Source organism: Tenrec ecaudatus, chromosome 2 (genome assembly GCF_050624435.1).
Source record: "Tenrec ecaudatus isolate mTenEca1 chromosome 2, mTenEca1.hap1, whole genome shotgun sequence".
Classification (NCBI taxonomy): Eukaryota; Metazoa; Chordata; class Mammalia; order Afrosoricida; family Tenrecidae; genus Tenrec; species Tenrec ecaudatus.
Window position 1 is genome coordinate 37,359,409 of NC_134531.1, and position 19,569 is coordinate 37,378,977.

Consider the following 19,569-nt stretch of genomic DNA (forward strand, 5'->3'; position numbering starts at 1 on the left):
ATGGGCTGATTGGCCCTTCTCTGTACCTGGGGCTCCTACACTGTAAAGCCAGGATGACTTGGAGACTTACCCAAGTCAAACAATCATACTTGACCAAGCAGGATTCATTCTTTTGGATTACTAGCCAGGCCTTTCTGACTCTTATTGCACCCGGTCTCTAATGAAAAAGTTGGAGGTTAGAGAAGTTCTTTAGAAGGAAGCCTTGGTGGTCTAATTCCAAACATCAACCATTGAAAACCCTGTGGCGCGCAGGTCTACTCTGACGCACAGAATCGCCTGGAGTAGGTCTCAACTCCATAGCTATGGTTTGGGTTTTTTCTTATGTCTCTGTTCACACACAGTCTCCCAACTTTAACTGCACTCTACATGCCTTTGTCATCCTGAGCCCTGGAACTTCTCTTTCATTCTGGAACCTGTTGAAGCCTTATCTATCATACCTGAGTGAATTGCTGTATTGATCTAGCTACAATATGCTACATTTAATCGTATTAAAACTTTCTATCCTATGAGCCTATGGCTCCATTCCTAGATAGTAACCAACAGAAATCTACACCAAAAGACATGTCTCGGGCTTTTCATAGCAGCAGTAGAGGTCAAGTTCAACCCTGGAAATGACCCAAGTGCTCCTCAAAAGTGGGATGGATAACTTGTTTGATCTTCACATAATGTCGTATGATACCACAATGAGAACAGATATAGGCCCCCACATCTGTGGGACAAAGTTGAGGCTGTCTGCTCCCATAAAGATGTACAGTCTTGGAGACCCTCTAGGGTGGTTCTAGTCGATCCTACAGGATCGCTAAGAGTCAGAATCAATAGCTTTACACCACATCTGGATGACTCTCACTGATACAATGTTGAACGTAAGAAGGCTAGCACATGTTATATGATCCCATTTCACAACAATTCCATGGTCTTAGGAGTTAGAAAGGGGGCAAGGGCAGCTCAGAGCAGCCCAAGCGGCCGGTGTCGGCCATGTGCATCTCCTCTGAAGAGAAGCGGTGGCAGCTGCAGGAAGAGCGCTCGAGCTCTCAGAGAGCGAGCTGACCCGCCTGCTGGCGTGCATGTGGAATGACCTGTCAGAGAAGAATAAGGTCAAGTACAAGGCCAGGGAGGCGGCCCTGAAGGCCCAGTCCGAGAGGAAGCCGGGTGGTGAGCGTGAGGAGCGTGGCAAGCTTCCTAGTCCCCCAAGCAGGCAGAGGAGATCTGGCCGCAGAGTGTCATTGGCGACCACTTGGCTCGCTTCAAGAAGGACCGGGTGAAGGCCTTGAAGGCCATGGAGATGACCTGGAACAACATGGAGCAGAAAGAGAAGCTGGTGTGGCTCAAGAAGGCAGCTGAAGACCAGCAGCGACACAAGAGAGCTGAGCAAGATGCGAGCCCCTCTGGCTGCTGCAAACTCTTCGAAGAAGATGAAGTTTCAGGGAGAACCCAAGAAGCCTCCGATGAACTGTTATCAGATGTTCTCCCAGGAGCTGCTGTCCAACGGGGAGCTCAACCACCTGCCCCTGAAGGAGTGCATGGTGGAGATCGGCAGCCACTGACAGCGCATCTCCCAAAGCCAGAAGGAACACTACAGGAAGCTAGCAGAGGAGCAGCAGAAGCAGTACAAGGTGCACCTGGACCTCTGGGTCAAGAGCCTGACTCCCCAGGACAGCGCATCGTACAAAAAGTACATCTCCAACAAACGCAAGAGCATGACCAAGCTTTGAGGCCCGAACCCCAAGTCCAGCCAGACTACTCTGCAGTCCAAGTAGGAGTCGGAGGAGGACGATGAGGAGGACGAGGAAGACAAGGACGAGGATGAAGAGGAGGAGGAGGAGGATAATGGGGACTCCTCCGAGTCAAGCAGCGAGGATGAGAGGGAGGACGGCGACGAGAATGAGGACGACGATGATGAGGATGATGATGACGACGAGGACAACGAGTCTGAGGGCAGCAGCTCCAGCTCCTCCTCCTCTGGGGACTCCTCGCACTCGGACTCCGACTGAGGCCCAGCCACCCACCCGGGACACCAGGGAGAGGCCCGTCTCTGCCTGCTCGCTATGGGGCTCCCCTCTCCGCCTGACCACCTTTGTCCCCCCCTCCCCCCATGTTCTGCTCCCTGGCCTCCCCCCACTTTTTCTCTCTCTCTTTTTTAAAAAAAAACAAAATGTGGTGGGGGGGGCGGGGAAGGGGGCCTGATGTAGCCCAGGCCAGGATGCTACAGCCTAGGCCGACCGCCCTGGGGGGCCTCTAGGGAGCACAGTGCAGACGAGCCGGCACTCCTGGCGGCCCACCCTGCTACGGAGCACACTGCACTCCACTCGCGGTTCCGGTTCAGGCATGGACAATGGACCAGGGGCCCGGCCGTGGGGTAGGGCGCTCCATACCTGCAGCCCAAGCTGAGGCAGAAGGGGTGGGTGGAAGCTGGGAAGGACCCTATCCTTTTTTGTGCTGGCGCCCAGCCCACCCCCAACTCCCACCCCCCTACATTGGAACAGGAGGCAGGGATCCTGTGGGGAGAGGAGGGATGGTTGCCTTGCAGCAAATAGGCATTGCCTATCTCCCTCTCTCCTCTGTCCCCTGCAGGAAGGAGCTGCCTGAGCCCACTGGCAAATTCAAAGGAAGAAGAGGGATTTCAGGGTGCTAGTGACTTGTGGGTATTTCAACTCAATGAAACTCACTTCCCTCCAGTCCATTCTGACACTTGGAGACCCCCCAGGATAGAGTAGAACTGCCCTATACAGTTGCAGAGACAGTAACTCATTACAGGAACAGCCAGCCTTAGCTTTCTCTCACAGAGAGACTGTGGGGTTCGAATCACTGACCTTTCAGTTCGCAGTCCAATGCTTAGCCTGAGCGCTCAGCCTACTGGGCCACCCAAATCCATCAGTATGTACCTTTATGATTCGTAAACCTTTCTTTATGGAATACAAGTGATGCAGTAGCATGGTCTGGTGGAATAATGAGTTACACATTTGGATGCTAACTTCAAAGCCACAAATGTGAAGCCATCAGTTGCTACAAGGAAGAAAGACGAGGCTTGCCATTCCAGGAAAGATTTTCAGCCCCTGAAACACACAGGGGCAGTTCTGCCCTGTCCTCTAGGTTTGCCATGAGTTGCGATCCACTGGATGGAAGCGAGCTTAGGGTTTGGGAAACTTGGTGATGCATGGCTAAGCACTCCGCTGCTAGCCCCAAGGTCATCAGTTCGAACACATCTAACGGTCTGAGAGCTCGAGGCCTGGCCCATCTGTTCCTGTGAAGGTTACCATCCAGGACACCCTATGGTCAGAATTGGCTCCATTGAAACTAGCAACAATGTTTTTCCTTATGTATGTTTTAAAAGAGTGTGATATGGAGATGCTACCTGACCTTCTCTAACTTGACAAGGGGGAAGGAAAAAAACCACCAGCTTCCCAAAGCCAATTTCTATGAGGCTGAGGTCAGACATATCCCATCCTCCAAAATTCCTACCAGTTCTGAAACCAATTGTCCCTCCACACTCAGGTCTGAATAGAACATCGCCCGGTCCTTTGCCATCCTCACAATTGTTCCATCCTCGAGCCCATTGTTGCAGCCACTGTGTCAATCCATCCTGTTGAAGGCCTTCCTCTTTTTCTCTGGCCTCTACTTGACCAGACATGATGTCCTTCTCAGCCTTTCAGCTGCAGTCTCTAATTCATTGCAATGGCCACGCACAATTCATAGATGGCATGATTTGTAAAGGAAATTAACTGGCTACAATTTGGGTGAGAAATGTTCAGGATACAGTTGTTCAGACCGGACTATTTATTCTCTGTTGTGCTTGCAGGCAGACCTCTCTCGAGTCCTAAATTTCTGGGCTTGGCCTCGACCCTGGTAGGACAATGTCAGAAAGCTCTTTTCAGGCTGCCAGCAAAAACTTAAAGGGCCTGCTCATCTGCTATACACATACATGACCATAAGACACCCCACTCTAGCTCTGTGAGTCAGCAACTGTAGCTCCCAGTGAAATGTTTAGAGGCACCACCTCTACAAGCCAGCCTGCTGCCCCCAAAGTACTCGGCTTTCCTTGTTCTGCAGGCTGGGAAGTCCTACTGTGTCTCATGCTCAGTCTTCTGGTCCTGCTGCTGCTGCTCCTCTGCCATTTCTCTGGTATGAAGGCAGGTTCAAGGATGCTCAGAGGCATCAGGATCCAAAGACCTGCTGCATACCTGGTTCTTCCTTCTTGCTGGTAGTAACGCCCACCTCCTGCTTCTGGGGTGCTAATTTTATACACAGCAGGATGGCACTCACAGTTCACCCTGTTTGCAACGACTCACAGCTGAGTCATATAAACCCTATTAGTATCTTCCCCTCCCTTACCCAGATCTATCAGGAGAGAATCATTTGGTGGGAATAATAAACCAGCCATGGCCAAAAGAGTCATATTAAATAATCCACTGCAATGATATACTTCAATGTATAGCATACTTCAATGACAAGTTGTTGAGAACCAACTTGGTTTCTAATTACTTCAGTTTTCAGAGATCACTTTAAAATAGAATTCCACTGTCCGATGTACTGGCCACCATCTTTTCGTGCAGATGGGAGCTTGCTGCTCTTGCGTTTCTTCTCTACTTTCAGCAGGACTCAGTGAACCCCGCCCCCCACTTGTAGGCTCATCCTTACTCTAGATGTGGAGACAAATCTGACAACTAGGGCGAATTAAAGAGAAAATATTAGGGTAACTGAGGTGACCTGGTGTCAGAGCAGTCTAGCTCAGAAGGAGGTCTCAGAAAGGATCTCTCTCTCTCTCTCTCTCTCTCTCTCTCTCTCCCCCTCTTCCATCAATTCTTTTGGAATGATTAAACATTTTTGTCACTGGGCTTGTGCTTTGATGAAGAAGGGATGCTGCCCAGCAGAAGGTTACCCATCTGGGACCTTAGTTAGTTAGCTGTGTGATGTGGTGACATAGCCTCTCTGAGCTACCATTGCTTCATGTATACAATAGTGACGTTGCTGTTGTGAGGTGCCGTCGAGTCAGGTCTGACTCTTAGCTACCCTGTGTACAACAGAACAAAACGTCACCCGGGCCTTTGCCATCCTCACAATTGTCCCTTGCTTGAGTCCACTGTGGTAGCCACCATGCCAATCCAGCTCCTTTTTCATCACCACTCTACTCTGCCAAACATGGTGCCCTTTTCCAAGGCCTGGTCTCATGTCCAAATTATGTAAGATGGCGTCTCACCATCTCTGCCTCTCCCTCTGGCTGTACTTTGTCCAGGACACATCTTTTAGTACTCCGCGGTACTGTAAATACTCTTCTCCAGCAGCAAATTCAGATGCAGCAATTTGTCTTCGATCTTCTTCATTCAATACTCAACTTTACATGCACATAAGGCAATGGAAAACACCATGGCTTGGATAAAGCAAACCTTAGTCCTCCAAGTAACATCCTTGCCTTTCAATACTCGAAAGAGGTCTGGTGTAGCAGATTTATCTAATGCAATTCATCTTTTGATCTCTTGACCGCTGCTTCCATTAACATTGATTGTGGATCCAAGCAAGATGAGATCCTTGACAACTGCAACTTCACAATTTTTCTCCATTTATCATGATGTTATCTCCTGGTCCAGTTGTGAAGATCTGGGTCTTCTTTACAATGCGTTTGTAATCCATACTGAATGCTGAAATCCTTCATAGTCATCAGTAAGCGCTTTAAGTTCTCCTTGCTTTCAGCAAGCAAGGTTGTGTCATCTGCATAATCTGCATCTGAGAGGTTGTTAAGAAGACGTCTTCCAATCTTCATGCCACATTCTTCTTCATACAACCCAGCTTTTCAGTCCACAGATTGAATAAGTATGATGAGAGGGTACAACCCCATCACACACCTTTTCTGATTTTAAACCATGTGGTATTCCATTGTTCTGTTTGCACACCTGCCTCTTGAGCCATGCATAACTTCCTCATGAGCACCATGAAGTGTTCTGGAATTCCCATTATTCTCAAGGTTATCCATAGTTTGTTAGGATCCACACCGTCGAATTCTTTGGCATAGTCAATAAAACACAAGCAAACATCTTTCTGAGATTTTCTGCTTTGAGGCAAGATCATCTGACGTCAGCAATGATATCCTCTAGTTCATATCCTGTTCTGAATCTAGCCTATCTGGAAGTTCTCTATTAATATACTGCTGCAACCATTGTTGAATGATTTTCAGCAAAATTTTAATTGCATGTGATAGCAATGATATTATTCTATAATTTGAACATTCTGTGGAATTATCTCTCTGTGTTAGCCCAGGTAGACTAAAGAAACAAATTCATAGATACTCATGTGTGTATATGAAAGAGCTTTATAAATAAGAGCAATTGAATAATGAGAAAATATCCCAGTCCAGTCCAGATCAAGTCCATAAATCTGACACTAGCCCAATTGTCCGATACCAATCTATAAATTCCTCTTCAGACTCCTGCAATACATGCAATGATGCCAAATGTAAGAAGATCATGGGCCAGTGGGTTGACAGTCTTGTGGATCCAGCGGTGGTGTAAGCATCTCAGCGCTGGTGTGGATCTCTACATGGCTCCTACAGCTCCAGGGATCTAGGGTAGCTCCATGTATCTTGTCATCAGGAATACTAAGAAGAGGGTGTGTCCTGCCTCCAGCGAGTTACTTTTCTCTGTAGTGCCTCCAAATGAGGTCATCAAACAGCAACCTGATTGACAGGCTAAACACCACCCCTTTACTCATGATAGCCTCAAGTTGGCACCAGATTATTTAATTACCACACTTGCTTTGAAATGGATACAAATATGGATCTCTTCCAGTCAGTTGGTCTAGCAGCTATCTTCCAAATTTCCTAGTGTAGACAAGTAAGTCCTTCCAGTGCATCATCAGCTTGTTGAAAGATTTCAATTGCTATCTCCTGAGACGGTAGAAGGTCGACTAGTTCTTTTTGGTATGATGACTCTGTATATTCTTTCCATCTTCTTTTGATGCTTTCAACATCGTTCAATATTTCATCCATAGAATCTTTCCAGATTGCAACTTGAGGCTTGAATTTTTTTCCCTAGAGTTCTTTCAATTTAAGATATGCCGAGCATGCTCCTAACTTTTGGTTATCTAATTCTAGGTCTTTCTACACTTCATTAAAATATTTGCCTTTGTCTTCTCAAGCTGCCCCTTGAAATTTTCTATTCATCCCTTTGATTTCATTATTTCTTCCATTTGCTTTATCTACTCTATGATTAATAGCAAGTTTCAGAGTCTCTTCTGACATCCACTTTGATTTTTTTCTTTCTTTCCTGTCTTTTTATTGACCTTTTGCTTTCTTCATGAATGATGGTCTTGATATCCTACCACAGCTCATTAAGTGTTCTGTCATTAGTTTTCAATGAAGATTAATGACAGAGTACTTGATGTTCTCAAAATTCAGATTAGGTAGACTAAAAGGTATATTTTGACTCACTTTATCATGTTTTAATTTTATTCAGCTTTATCTTGAACTCAGCAATTGATGTCCTAATCCACAATCAACCCCTGGCCTGGTTTTAGGTGCTGATATTGAACTTCTCCATTTTCCCTTTCCACAGGTGTAGTCAATTTGATATCTGTGTATTCCATCTGAAGAAGTCCATGTGTATAGTTGCTGTTTGTGTTGTTGAAAAAGATATTTACTATGAATAAGTTGAGAAAAGGGTATTTTCTATGGACAACTTATTGGTCTTACAAAATTCTGTATGCAATAGAATTTATAGAGCTTCTCCACAGTCTCTTCCCACAGGTGTAGCAAGTTTTATTTTGTTGTATTCCATCTGGAAAAGTCTGCATATAGAGTCTACATTTGTGTTGTTAATAAAAGGTATTTGTAATGAAGAAGTTGTTGGTCTTACAAAATGCAATATCCAGCTTCATTTCTTTCACCACGACCATATTTTCTAACCACCCTTCCCTCCTCTTTGGTTCCAAAATTTTCATTCCAATCAGAAAAACCTATCAATATGTTCTGATTGCACATTTGATCAAGGTCAGACTGAAGTCATTCATAGAATTCTTCAGTTTCTGCATCACTAGTTTTAGTAGTTGGTACATAAATTTGCATAGTGTTGTATTCACTGGATTTCCTTGTATGAGGATAGATTTTAACCCATCACAGAAAGCACTGGACTTCAAGACAGATCCTTTTTGATGATGACGGCAACACCGCTCCTCTTGAATCTTCATCCCGGGCATAGTGATCCAAATGATCTTCTGATTCAAAATGGCAGGTACTAGTCCATGCCAGCGCACTACTTCCTAGAATATCGATCTTTATGCATTTTACTTTCGACAATTTCCAATTTCTGAGATTTATTTTTCATGCCTTCAAAGTTCTGATGATCAATTTCTGTTGAAGTGGGTTCTTCTCAGCTGAGTCATGAAGGCCGTACTCCATCCGTGGCATTATGGTCAACACTGCTTTGAGAAGGCAGCTCTCCTTTCCTCGTGTTTTGAGTGCACCTCAACCTGGGGAGCTGGCATTATCTCTGACATGGTTATGCTCTGTTCACGAGGTTTTCAGTAACGGGCAATGTTATGATGCTATCTGAGACAGCTAAGGCTTATTGTGCCTACCTGGCTGATAAACACACGTGGGATTAATTGGAGGATGGAGAAATAAATGGCTCGGTGAGTCTGACTTTTCTAGTTCTTGGGTCTCTTTCTCTGATGGTCAGACCAGGTGCAGCTGCCTTAGTTTCTTCCCTGCTTCAGCTAGCAAGACTCACTTCCTGCAAACATCCCCAAGGAGAAGCCACATGGACCTACTCGGATGCAGCCCTGGGTGCTGGGGCAGCTGCGTGAGACCCCTGTCGGCGCTGAGATGCTTACATGCTCACTAATTCGGCTTTCTGCCTGCAGTTGTTATCATTGTGTGTGTTTTGTGAGATTGAAGAGGACTTTGTAGATCAGTGTCTGATATATGGGCTAATGTTGGACTTCTGGGCTTAGACAGCACTGGGTTGGGATGCTTTCTTAATGTACACTTACCCTTTATATAAAACTCTCTCATATACACATATGAGTTTCTGTGGATTTGTTTCCCTAGTTTACCCAGACTAGTACACTATCCATAAAGTTGTCAATGGCTAATGCCTCTGAAGTGGATATCCTCTTCCTTCTTCATAGTCTGTTCTTAGTTTGGAAGCTCCATTGACACTCTTTCGCTTTGGCTGACTCTGCTGCTATTTGAAATACCAGTGACATAGCTTCCAGCATCATAGCAACACACAAGCCACCACAGTACGACAAACTGACAGACATTGGTGGACAGTAGGCATAATAGGACACAATTAAAACTGGTGGATATGAAGCACTACCATCCTGTTTGAAGACACCATCAACCGTTGTCTGTTCTTGCAGCAACCTGCTGACTAACTGCGCTGTCTGCTTCCACCCTGGTTCCCCTACAGTCTCTGTGCAACATGGACATCTGGAACAGTTCAGTGTTTTACAAGCCAGTTGGATGAGCTCTCCCTGGGCTGAAAACCTTTTTATGCTTTCTAATTTCCCTCAGGGTAAATCCAAAATCCCTGGGACGGTTCAGCACCTTGTCAACCTTGACGCTTGATGAGGATAAGCCTGTGTTGTGGAGCTGTCTTATACATTATAAGATGCTCTACTGCATCTCTGGCTTCTAGCTTCTAGGTGCTAGAATACCACCGCCCACAGCTGGGATAACCCCAAACGTTTTCAGACACTGACATATGTTCCCTGGGGGTCACGGTTTTTCCAAGTTGAGAACCACTGACTGAAAATGGATTGATTTCTTACCCCCACCCTCAGCCTGTTTCTTTTCTCACCTCAATATTCTGCCAAATACTCACAGGGATCCAACCACCCGGTCTCCTTCCTGCTCTTTAAACACCCTGACTCTCTCCCTTCTCACAGCCTGCACCCGAGCGTTTCCTCTGCTTGCCTGCTCTCCCAGCTGTCCACACAGCTCCCTCTCAGAGGGCGGATTTTCCTGACTTCTCTGCCTAAAATCCCAACCTACCCTATTTCCCTTCTCTCTGCATTGCTGTATGTTTCTCCAAACACTACCATTAAGTCAATGTCACTCATGGTGCCCCTCGGAGGCAGCGTAGAGCGGCCCCTGTGAGTTTCTGAGACTGTAACTCTTGACGGGAGAAGAGAACCCAGTCTCTCTCCCATAGGGAAGCTGGTGGTTTAGATCTCCTGATCTTGCCCTTAGCAGCCCAATGCGTAGCCACAATGCCATGAGGGATCTCTTTTTACCAGGATGTTTATTATTATCCTTTAAACTAGTCTAAGGAGCCCTGGTGGCCCAAATGAACTGAACTGGCTTAAACTAATGAACTGGTTAAACTAACTGAAAAGGTTGGCGGTTCAGACCCATCAGGGGCTCTCCAGGCAGTCTGGAAACAGCCCTTTTTGGCAACGCTGTGGAGCAGTTCTTCTTTATCTTACAGAGTCGCCAGAGTCTCTATGGGATGCAATCAAGCCCATGGCAATGAGTCGTTGTGCCTAAATATTATACTTTCATTTCTTTTCCAAAATGGGGTTTCTTGTGTTTACATCTGGCAAAGTAGTTCAATGTCTGGCAAGGTAGTGTTATAACGCTCCCATCAGTTACTTTAGCTAATTTAGTCTAAAATTTATTTTGTTTGTTTTCTGTCTCCTCTATGAAAATGTAAGCTGCAAGAAGGCAAGGATATTGTTTTCTTTACTGACTGATTCCCGTGCCTGTAACAGTGCCTGGCACAATATTTGTTGAGTGAATGAATGGTGTTCAGTGGTTCCTCACTTCTCTACAGCTTTAAGTTTTGATCACTGTGCTTTTACTGACTGACTTCCATTCCCCCCCACCCCTGCCCAGGAGTTAGGACTCTTTTTTAACCTCAGTTGGTGCAATGAGTTTGGTTACGGAGCACTCTGCATTCTTACTACCTCACTCTTTCTACCAGCTCTTGATAATTCAGGACTGTCATCTGCTTATCCCTTCCCTGATCTGCTGCTCACTCAAAGAACTACTGCCATCAAGTAGATTCCGACTCATAGGGACCCTGAAGGACAAGGCCGTACTGCCCCTGTGAGTTTCAAGACTCCACGTGTTAATGAGAGTCGAAAGCCCCATAGTTCTCCCGGGGAGCTGCTGCAGGAGCAGTGAATTATCTTTTGAGGAGCAGTGGATTATTTAATGTGGCTCTTCCAGGCCAAGTCTCTCTAGCTCCCTCCAAATGACCTTTTCCGCATGAGTCTGGCTAAGAAAGTGGGGAAGACACTGGTAGGATTCACCTGTAGCTATTAACCTGAGTCACTGGATTGCCTTTCTCTCAGAAATCCTCACTGTCATTGAGACAGTTACGGCTCAGGGCAACCCTGTAGGACAGAGTAGAACTGGCCCCCTGTGGGTTTCTGATGCTCTAACTCTTTAAGGGAGTTGAAAGTCTGATCATCTTGCTGGGTGAGAAACGAACCCTCTGAGAAGCAGTGGAAGGAATGTCACCCCCAACTGAAGAGCCAGGAGTGGGGTGTGGTGTCTGGATGACTGTGCAGTAGACCAGGGCCCACAGGACAGCTGTGACATCAGAGAAGCTGCTTGTGGAATGGGCTTCCTCTGGGCAATCAGATGGGGGAACTGGGCTTGCTGATCCAGAGTATGAGCTGAATGCCTGCTGGTTGAAGCTTACAGCAGAGTGGCATGCTCTTTGGGCATTTATTAGCAGCCCTGAAAGAACGTTGTAACCTGAACAAACTGTAGCCTGAACATTTCTCACCCACCTGTATTGCAACCTGTTAACTTCCCGAAGAAACCCTTTGATCACTAATATTGTCTGTGAATTCTGAGTGATGATGACAGGAAATTGTAGAGCGCAGGGAAATGGCAGAATGTGAGAAGCAGAGTGTTCTGCACAACAGAACATGTTGATGGCCAGAGCCTCTTCCCAGGACACATCGCTATCTGGAGGTGGGCCACCGCTCTGTGCCCAGGTGCTGCGTGCGACTCTCAGCTACCTCTCATTTGTCAGGCTGCACCTGCACGTGGTGCTCAGCCCTTCTCTCTTGCCAACCCCCATGTCCTTCTCAGAGGCAGAGGTTGGTCTGCTCTCCAGTTCCAACATGACTTGTTCCTGTCCCAAGTCCATAACTCCCTTCTGTCAAGATATTGGAAAAGTCAAGAGAGATGACATCTCCCTTTTCTCTGTTCATCTACCAAGGACTCTAAAATTAGGGCAGGCCTATCTCTCCATGAAACCCTGGCCTGACTTTTCCTGCTTGCACTTGACTGTAAAGCGAGCCAGTCCACGGAACCATAGAAACATGACACCACTCAATAAGCAAACAACTGCAAATGCCAAGAGTCAGCATGCAAGCTGGAGTCTCAAATGAACAAGAGTTAGAAGCTGGTTGGCCGTCATTATCACCACGTGAACGTGACATTAGACAGTATCTTTGGAAAGAATCACAATAAAATCAGCAGGACCTTATCCGGACACAGTAGGTGGTTGCCTGAGACCAGAAAGGATCCAATAACAAAATTCAAAATATTTTGGCCCCAGGTTTGTTGTACGTGGAAGGGCCATGGGGCTTGGGGTAAAATCCAGATACATTTAAAACACACACTTGGTTAAACAACCCTCTGAAAAATGAAATCTTTTATTAGAAATAGATCGATACACACAAGTGGTCTTCGCAGAAGCAAAACAGTAGCTGGAACCATGATGCATTTGTTTGAGATAAAATTGAAGATCATTTACCCAAAAGTCAATGGACTCCTTGATTTGAAGGACACTGATGACATACACAGGAACTCTGTGGGTGTGGTGGTTATGCATTGGGCTGCTAACGTCAAGGTGGGCAGTTCAAAACTATCCTCTACTCTGAACCAGAACAAGGAGGCTTTCCATTCCGGTAAAGAGTTAACAGTCTGGAGAACCCACAGGGACAATTCCTACAGAATCCCTATGAGTCAGAGTCAACTTGATGGCAGTGACTTTGTTTTTTTAGTCTGAGGTGATCTAAGCAAACATTTGAATTCATAAAAATTTCGTGAAGAGCTCCAGCTAGTCACAGATGTCAGTTGAAAAGACAATTATGATTTGGTTTCTAGCTATTTGGCCACAGTATCCAGTCAACTTCATTCCCCTCTATCCTCTTCCCATTCTGACTCTAGCAGTTTTTTTTTTCTGCAAGTAACCACAGGAAGCAGCTGACCCAGATAAACCCACCTTGTCCTTGAACTTTCAGTTGATGAATGCTATTTGTCTTGGAAACCGTTGATCATCTTCCCAATGGCCAGCATGCTGGAGGGGCAGGACAAGCGTCCAGCTTCCTGCTTAGCTCTCTGATGTTTTCTACAATCGCCTGGGAAGGATAAGTGCATTTGCTACTGTCCCAGCCCTGCGGGGGAGAAACCGCGAGGGCCTCCCGTGTGCAGTCTGCATGATCATACAAATCATATAAGGATCGCCCGCATCCAAATTGCTGCTCTGTGCACTGAGATGGTGAAACCTTTCTGATCAAAGCTGCCCACGCTGTTAGGCCTGGGAGTCGCTTCCGACTCAGAGCGGAAACACTGCCCGGCCCTGCGCTGTCCTCGCAATGGTTTCGTTTGGATGCAGCGTGGCAGCCACTGTGTCACTCCGCAGTGTTGAGGGTCTTTTTCTTTCTCACGGCCCTTTTAGTTAGTCAAGCATGATGTCTTTGTCCAGGGCCTGATCTCTCCTGATAACCTGTCCAGTGCACACGAGACAAAGTCGTGCCATCTTCACTTTTAAGGAGCATTCGGGCTGCCCTTCCGTCAGTTTGTCATACTGTGGAACCTTACATGAGGCTGTGATGCTGGGAGCTGTCACGAGTTTTCCAAAGACCAACAAGGTCACCCAAAGAGAACAGGTTTCAGCGAAATGAAGAACAGGCTTTGAAGAAAGAATAGGCGGTCCACATCTGAGGGCTCAGCCCCCTGAAAACCTTATGCCTAGCAGCAAAGCATTGGGAACCACTAGGTGATAGTTAATAACATTCCTAAATAATGTGATTGTATGAATCATGCTCCACTTTACATCTAGAGAATTCACAACCAAGAAAGTAGCGATGCTCCCTCCTCACTTACGGACTAGCTCATTAGCTGACATTTTGCATTTCTGAGGATAGTGAACAAGGGTACCGTCCAATTATTCTGCGCATTAATGATGAATGCCTGGCAGTAATGAACGATCAGGCGTGAGGAGTGAGCAATGCTAGCTGTGGTGGTGAAGGCTGCGTGTCCATTTGGCTGGCTCATGATCGCCCAGGAGTTTGGCAGTCATGTAGAGATGCAGTTGGGCAATTATGTCACGGCGTGGTCATGTTCTATTTTTGCAAATCACTCGTTCTCACAGCACGGAGTCAGTCCTTTGGAACCTGACCGCGTCTACAAGTGAGGAGCATGTATCGTGTTTCGAAGGGGGAAAAGCCACGTTAAACAGGTATCTCATTTTTGGAATTTCCCAAGTCCTCAGTAAAATACTCCCGCCTCTAAATTTTGGCTGAACTCCAAGTTGTGTCAGGAGTGACTCCACGGTATTCCCAGCCTGGTTCATCTTGTGCTGAGTGACTGCCGTATATATCTGTGTATATGCTGAGTTTTTCAGGCACATTTTTAATGCAGTTTTGGTGGTAAAATTGGGTGCCTTGGCTGAAGTTCTGGTCGACTTATACTCAAACATGTAAGGTAATTAGGGAATATGAATCCAGCAGTTGTTGAGTTCAGGCTCCAAACTAATGCAAACACCAACAACACCGCTCAAAGGGGAAGCCCGTTTTATTAGAAGAACCGACAGCACAAGCCTTGAACTCTTGTGGGGTCAGAAGATGAGATCAGTGGAGACTCTCTTTGTAGACGCTCTTACCTCTCACTGCTCCATAATGAGAGACAGGGCAACGTCTACATTTTAAAAGGACAACCGAGCAGAACTGAATTTTTTTTTTCCTGTGAAGAGACTCAACGTAGAGCAGAAAAATAAGAGAGCAGAAATCCTACTGAAAACCAAGCTGCTTCTCTTTGTGATATTTTGAGAACTCTTGTAGCAACGGTCTTTAGTAATTGGTTTCAAGGGACATGAGGTTGCCAGCATTTTTCTCCCTAACCTTTATGCATCTAAAGGAAACCTATTTTCTGTGCAAATGCAATGACTGTGAAGTTCAAGTAGGGTTTCATAATGCAAGCTTGTTAAATATAACTAGTGGGGGGAAATATTAACAGGCAACCTTGAAGTAGAAGACACAGGCTCCTACGACGGCCAATGGAGCAAACTGCAGTCTGCTGTGTTGAATTCCTCTCGGATACTCTTGTAAAATGAAATAAATAGCTTTCGCGGCTCCTAAATTTGTGTTGTATATCATCTGTTTTATGTATTTTAGAGAAATGTCCCTCCTGAAAAAAAGTTCAGGTATGAACGCCCCCTTCCCGATCAGTGTGCAGCCCCAGAGTGAGAACTGTCATCAGTCTGCCGTGGTCACACTGGATTTCCCCTGGTGCTGCAGAATTCTGAGAACTCGGCATCCTTGACATGGAACGAACGCTTCTGGGAAAAGCAGGTCTGGCTTAGGTAATTCAGCAAGGCTGACAGGCAGCCTGGACCAGAGGGGCTTCAAACGGTGTGCGGCAAAATGGTATGGAAACATAGTGAAATTTCCCCACTGAACATTTTCAAGCTGTCTCCCATTAGTCAGTGTAGGCAAAGTGAACTAGGGTAACAAACAAAGCCAAACGTTAATGACCTACAATTGGAAAGGCTTATTTCTCTTGTATTTTTAGGTCCATACAGGACAGACACTTCAGGTCCCCAGGCCGCTAGAGCAGCATCTCTCTCTCTCTCTCTCTCTCTCTCTCTCTCTCTCTCTCTCTCTCTCTCTCACTCACTCTCTCGTGTCTTGTCTTACAATCAAAACCAAAGCCCATTGCCTTCGAGTTGAATTCTGACTCATAGGACAGAGGAGGACTAACCCCTAGTGCTCCCAAGGCTGTAAGTCTTTAAGGAAGGAGACTGCCACCTCTCCTCCCAGAGTAGCAAGTGAGTTTGAATCACACACTTTGGGGCTAACAGCTGGGTCCTTAACCTCCACACCACCGGGCTCCTGGTCTTGCAGAGGAGAGTAAACAAAGTCAGTGGGCTGTAAGTTGGCTCTTATAGAGCCATCTCAGAGGTCACATCTACTAGAATAGGGGTCCTCAAACTTTTTAAACAGGGGGCCAGTTCACTGTCCCTCAGACCCATTGGAGGGCTGGACTATAGTTTTTGGTTTGTTTTTTTAACTATGAACAAATTCCTATGCACACTGCACATATCTTATTTTGAAGTACAAAAACAAATGGGGCAAAACACCGGCGGGTCAGAGAAATGTTCTCGGTGGGCTGTATGTGACCCACGGGCCGTAGTTTGAGGACCCCTGTCTTAGAGTCATATTTCATTGATCAAAGCAGGTGCATGAAACCGCTCCCGTCTTCAGTAAGAGTGCGGGATGAGAATTCTTCTATAGAAAATGGATCCTGTGGGAGGCCCAAGCTCCCAAGGGAGGAGGAGCAAATAGTTCGGGCAAAAATAGAAGCCGGTGCACAGGGCATTTGGTGAAGTAGGTCAAGTGTCCTTGGAAGAAAAACAGAGGCGGAACCCATGGACCTGCTACCTCTACACCCACTGCTGGAACTGCCCGATATAAACCAGTAAGAAGCACCGAGTGGCATGACGGGAGACAGACCTGGGCTCTGCTTCTATAAAATCTCATCAAGAATGAGCTCCGCTGGACTCCACGGCACTTCAAATCACCATGCGTCACAATCATGCAGCAGCAATTTTTTTTTAAAAAGAGGGTCCTGCAATGAATAAGAAACAACCCTCTCGTGTTGTTAGACCTCGTGTTTCCCAAGCCTTGTTTCCATGGCACCCTTTTCGAAAGACACTACCCCCAACGCATCTCACTGACCCGGCAAGCCACTTGGTTTCTAGGCACAAGAATACTTTTCTCCTCCTCTCCCCCCAACCCCCCTGCAAAGCATGCACGTGGGTCCTTCCTAGTCAAATATTGCACCATAGAATGTGTGTGCCTTCAAGCTGGTACATGCATAAAGAGAAGTTCTGTTATTCGAGGTCACCTGAAAACCTGGGGAACTCTATGCAAATACCTTTGCTAGGGCCCCCAGGAGGCGTGGAAATTTGATAGTGTGCGGACGGGGAGCGCAGGGGAAGGGAATCCGATAAGCCGGAGGTTCCAGGTATGGGAGTTTTCCAGGAGAGCCTTTACTTTTCAATCGCTCTCATTACCATGTTTGGAATTAGGCAATTCCTGTAAATTGAAGCAACACACTTTTTTTGTTCCCCTTTCTCTCCCTTTTATGGGAACCTGTCATTTTAAACAGCCAGCAGCACTTGTGGAGCTATAAATAAGCATAAAAGTATCCAACTCTCTGAGAATCGTGAGTGGGGTAGCTAATTTTTTTTACGAGTTCCCTGTCTTCATCCAAATCAGCGGTTCTCAACCGGTGGGTCGCAACCCCTTTGGGGGTCAAATGACCCTTTCACAGGGGTGGCCCGATTCATAACAGTAGCAAAATGACAGTGATGAAGTAGCAATGAAAATAATTTTATGGTTGGGGGAGGTCACTACAACATGAGGTACTGTATGAAAGGGTCGCGGCATGAGGAAGACTGAGAACCATTGATCCAAATGCTTTCTGCCCCTCCTGTGGGCATGTACGCTGTCTACTTGTTATGTTCCTGTGTGAGTGGAGATGCTCTATAGGAAGGAGTTCTTTCTGTCATTGAGGCCCAAGAATGCGCCAACAGCAGTGACATTGGTCATCTGCTTGAAGTCACAGGTATTGATGCTCTCTTTGAAAAGCCCTCCTTTCTGCTCTGACATCTGGCCCTCTGATATCTCCGGGTCTCAGTCTTTCCCGGGTTTCCCCCCCACAACCAAACCACACTCCCTGCCACTGAAGTGGCCCTGGCTCCTGTTAGGTGGCACCGAGTCGGTTCTGTCCCACAGTGACATTCACAACAGAATGGAACATTGACCCTCCTGCACCATCCTCACACTGTTCCTACGTCCAAGACCGTCATTGCAGCCTCTGTCAATCCGTCTCCCGGAGGGCGGGCCTTGCTCTTCTCCACCCCTCTACTTTACCAAACAGGATGTCTTTCTCTAGTGACTGGTCTCTTCTGACGGCATGGCCAACGCACCTAAGACAAAGTTTTGTCATCCTTGCCTCCAAGGAGCATTCTGGTCGCACTGACTTGTGGAGACCCTATAGAGGGCTTTAGGGGAGCAGAAAGCCTCCTCTTTCTCCCACAGAGCCGTTGGTGGGTTTGAAGCAGAGAGCTTGCAGTTAGCAATCCAGTGCTTCCCAGAAAGCACCACCAAGTTTCCCCCTAGATCTGCTACTTAACTAATTCTGCCCTTGACCCTTTTCTCATCTCTCTTTCCCTGCATGTTCAGGATAAACGAATCCAGTCTTTGATCATCACCCTGCCCGAAGTGCACTATCCCACATCGCTCCTGCGCCTAAATTCATACAGTCGTTAGTTGCCCTGGAAGCTGTTCCTTCTTTTGGGGACTCTCCATACAACATGTGTATGCAGAATGAAACACTGCCAAGTCCTGCACCCTCCTTACAAATGCCGGTAAGTTTGAGCCCATTGTTGGAGCCAGTGTGTCAATGCATACCCATGCAGGTCTTCTTTTTCACTGACCCTCTACTTTAGCAAACAGGATGCCCTTTTCCAAGGATCGGTGTCACCTGATTACATGCCTGTGTTAGTCTGGGTAGACTAGAGAAACAAGTTCATAGACACTCATGTGTATAAGAAAGAGCTTTATATACAAGAGCAAGTGAATGATGAGAAAACATTCCAGCCCCGTCCAGATCAAGTCCATAAGTCTGATACTAGCCCATATGTCTGATACCAATCTATAAAATCCTCTTTAGACTCACGAAACACATGCGACATCACCGAATGCAGGAAGATCACAGTGGGGAGTCTTATGGATCTGGTGGCACTATACGCATCTCAGTGCTGGCAGTGGTCCCCACGTGGCTTCTCCAGCTTCCAAGGCTCTGACTGCTACACAGCTGGTTCATGTGGCTTCTCCTCAGGGATGTCTCTCAGGGAGTGAGCCTGTGCCCCACCTGCAGGGAGCGATTTATCTCCCCAGTGCCTCCAAATGACGTCATCAAGCTCCTACCTGACTGACAGGCTAGACTCCACCCTTTCACTATGAATCTTCAAATTGCCACCAGTAACTACAAATGCCCAAAGTACTTGAGATCGCCCTAGCGCCATTTCTAAGGAGCATTCTAGTTCCCTTCCCCCCAGACAGCGCTGTGTGTTCTTCTGGGAGCCTGTAGTACTTTCCACACGCTCCAGCAACATCATAATTCAAACATGTCGGTTCTGATGCAGTGTTCCTTATTCACCGTGCAAGCACGAGGTGATTAAAAGCACATGACCTGGTCAGGTGCACCTTAGTCTGCAAAGTAGCATCTTTGTTCTGTCAATATTTTAAGGAAGTCTGGAGCAGAAGATTCGCCCAAAGCCATCCAGGGTTTGATTTCTTGATGGCCGCTTCTACAAACATTGA

At 46.6% G+C, this 19,569-nt stretch overlaps 1 pseudogene; it reads left to right on the plus strand.

Moving 5' to 3' along the window:
• The first annotated feature begins 854 nt into the window (after window positions 1-854).
• On the plus strand, window positions 855-1,991 carry LOC142439948 (nucleolar transcription factor 1 pseudogene; annotated as a pseudogene).
• Window positions 1,992-19,569: the final 17,578 nt, after the last annotated feature.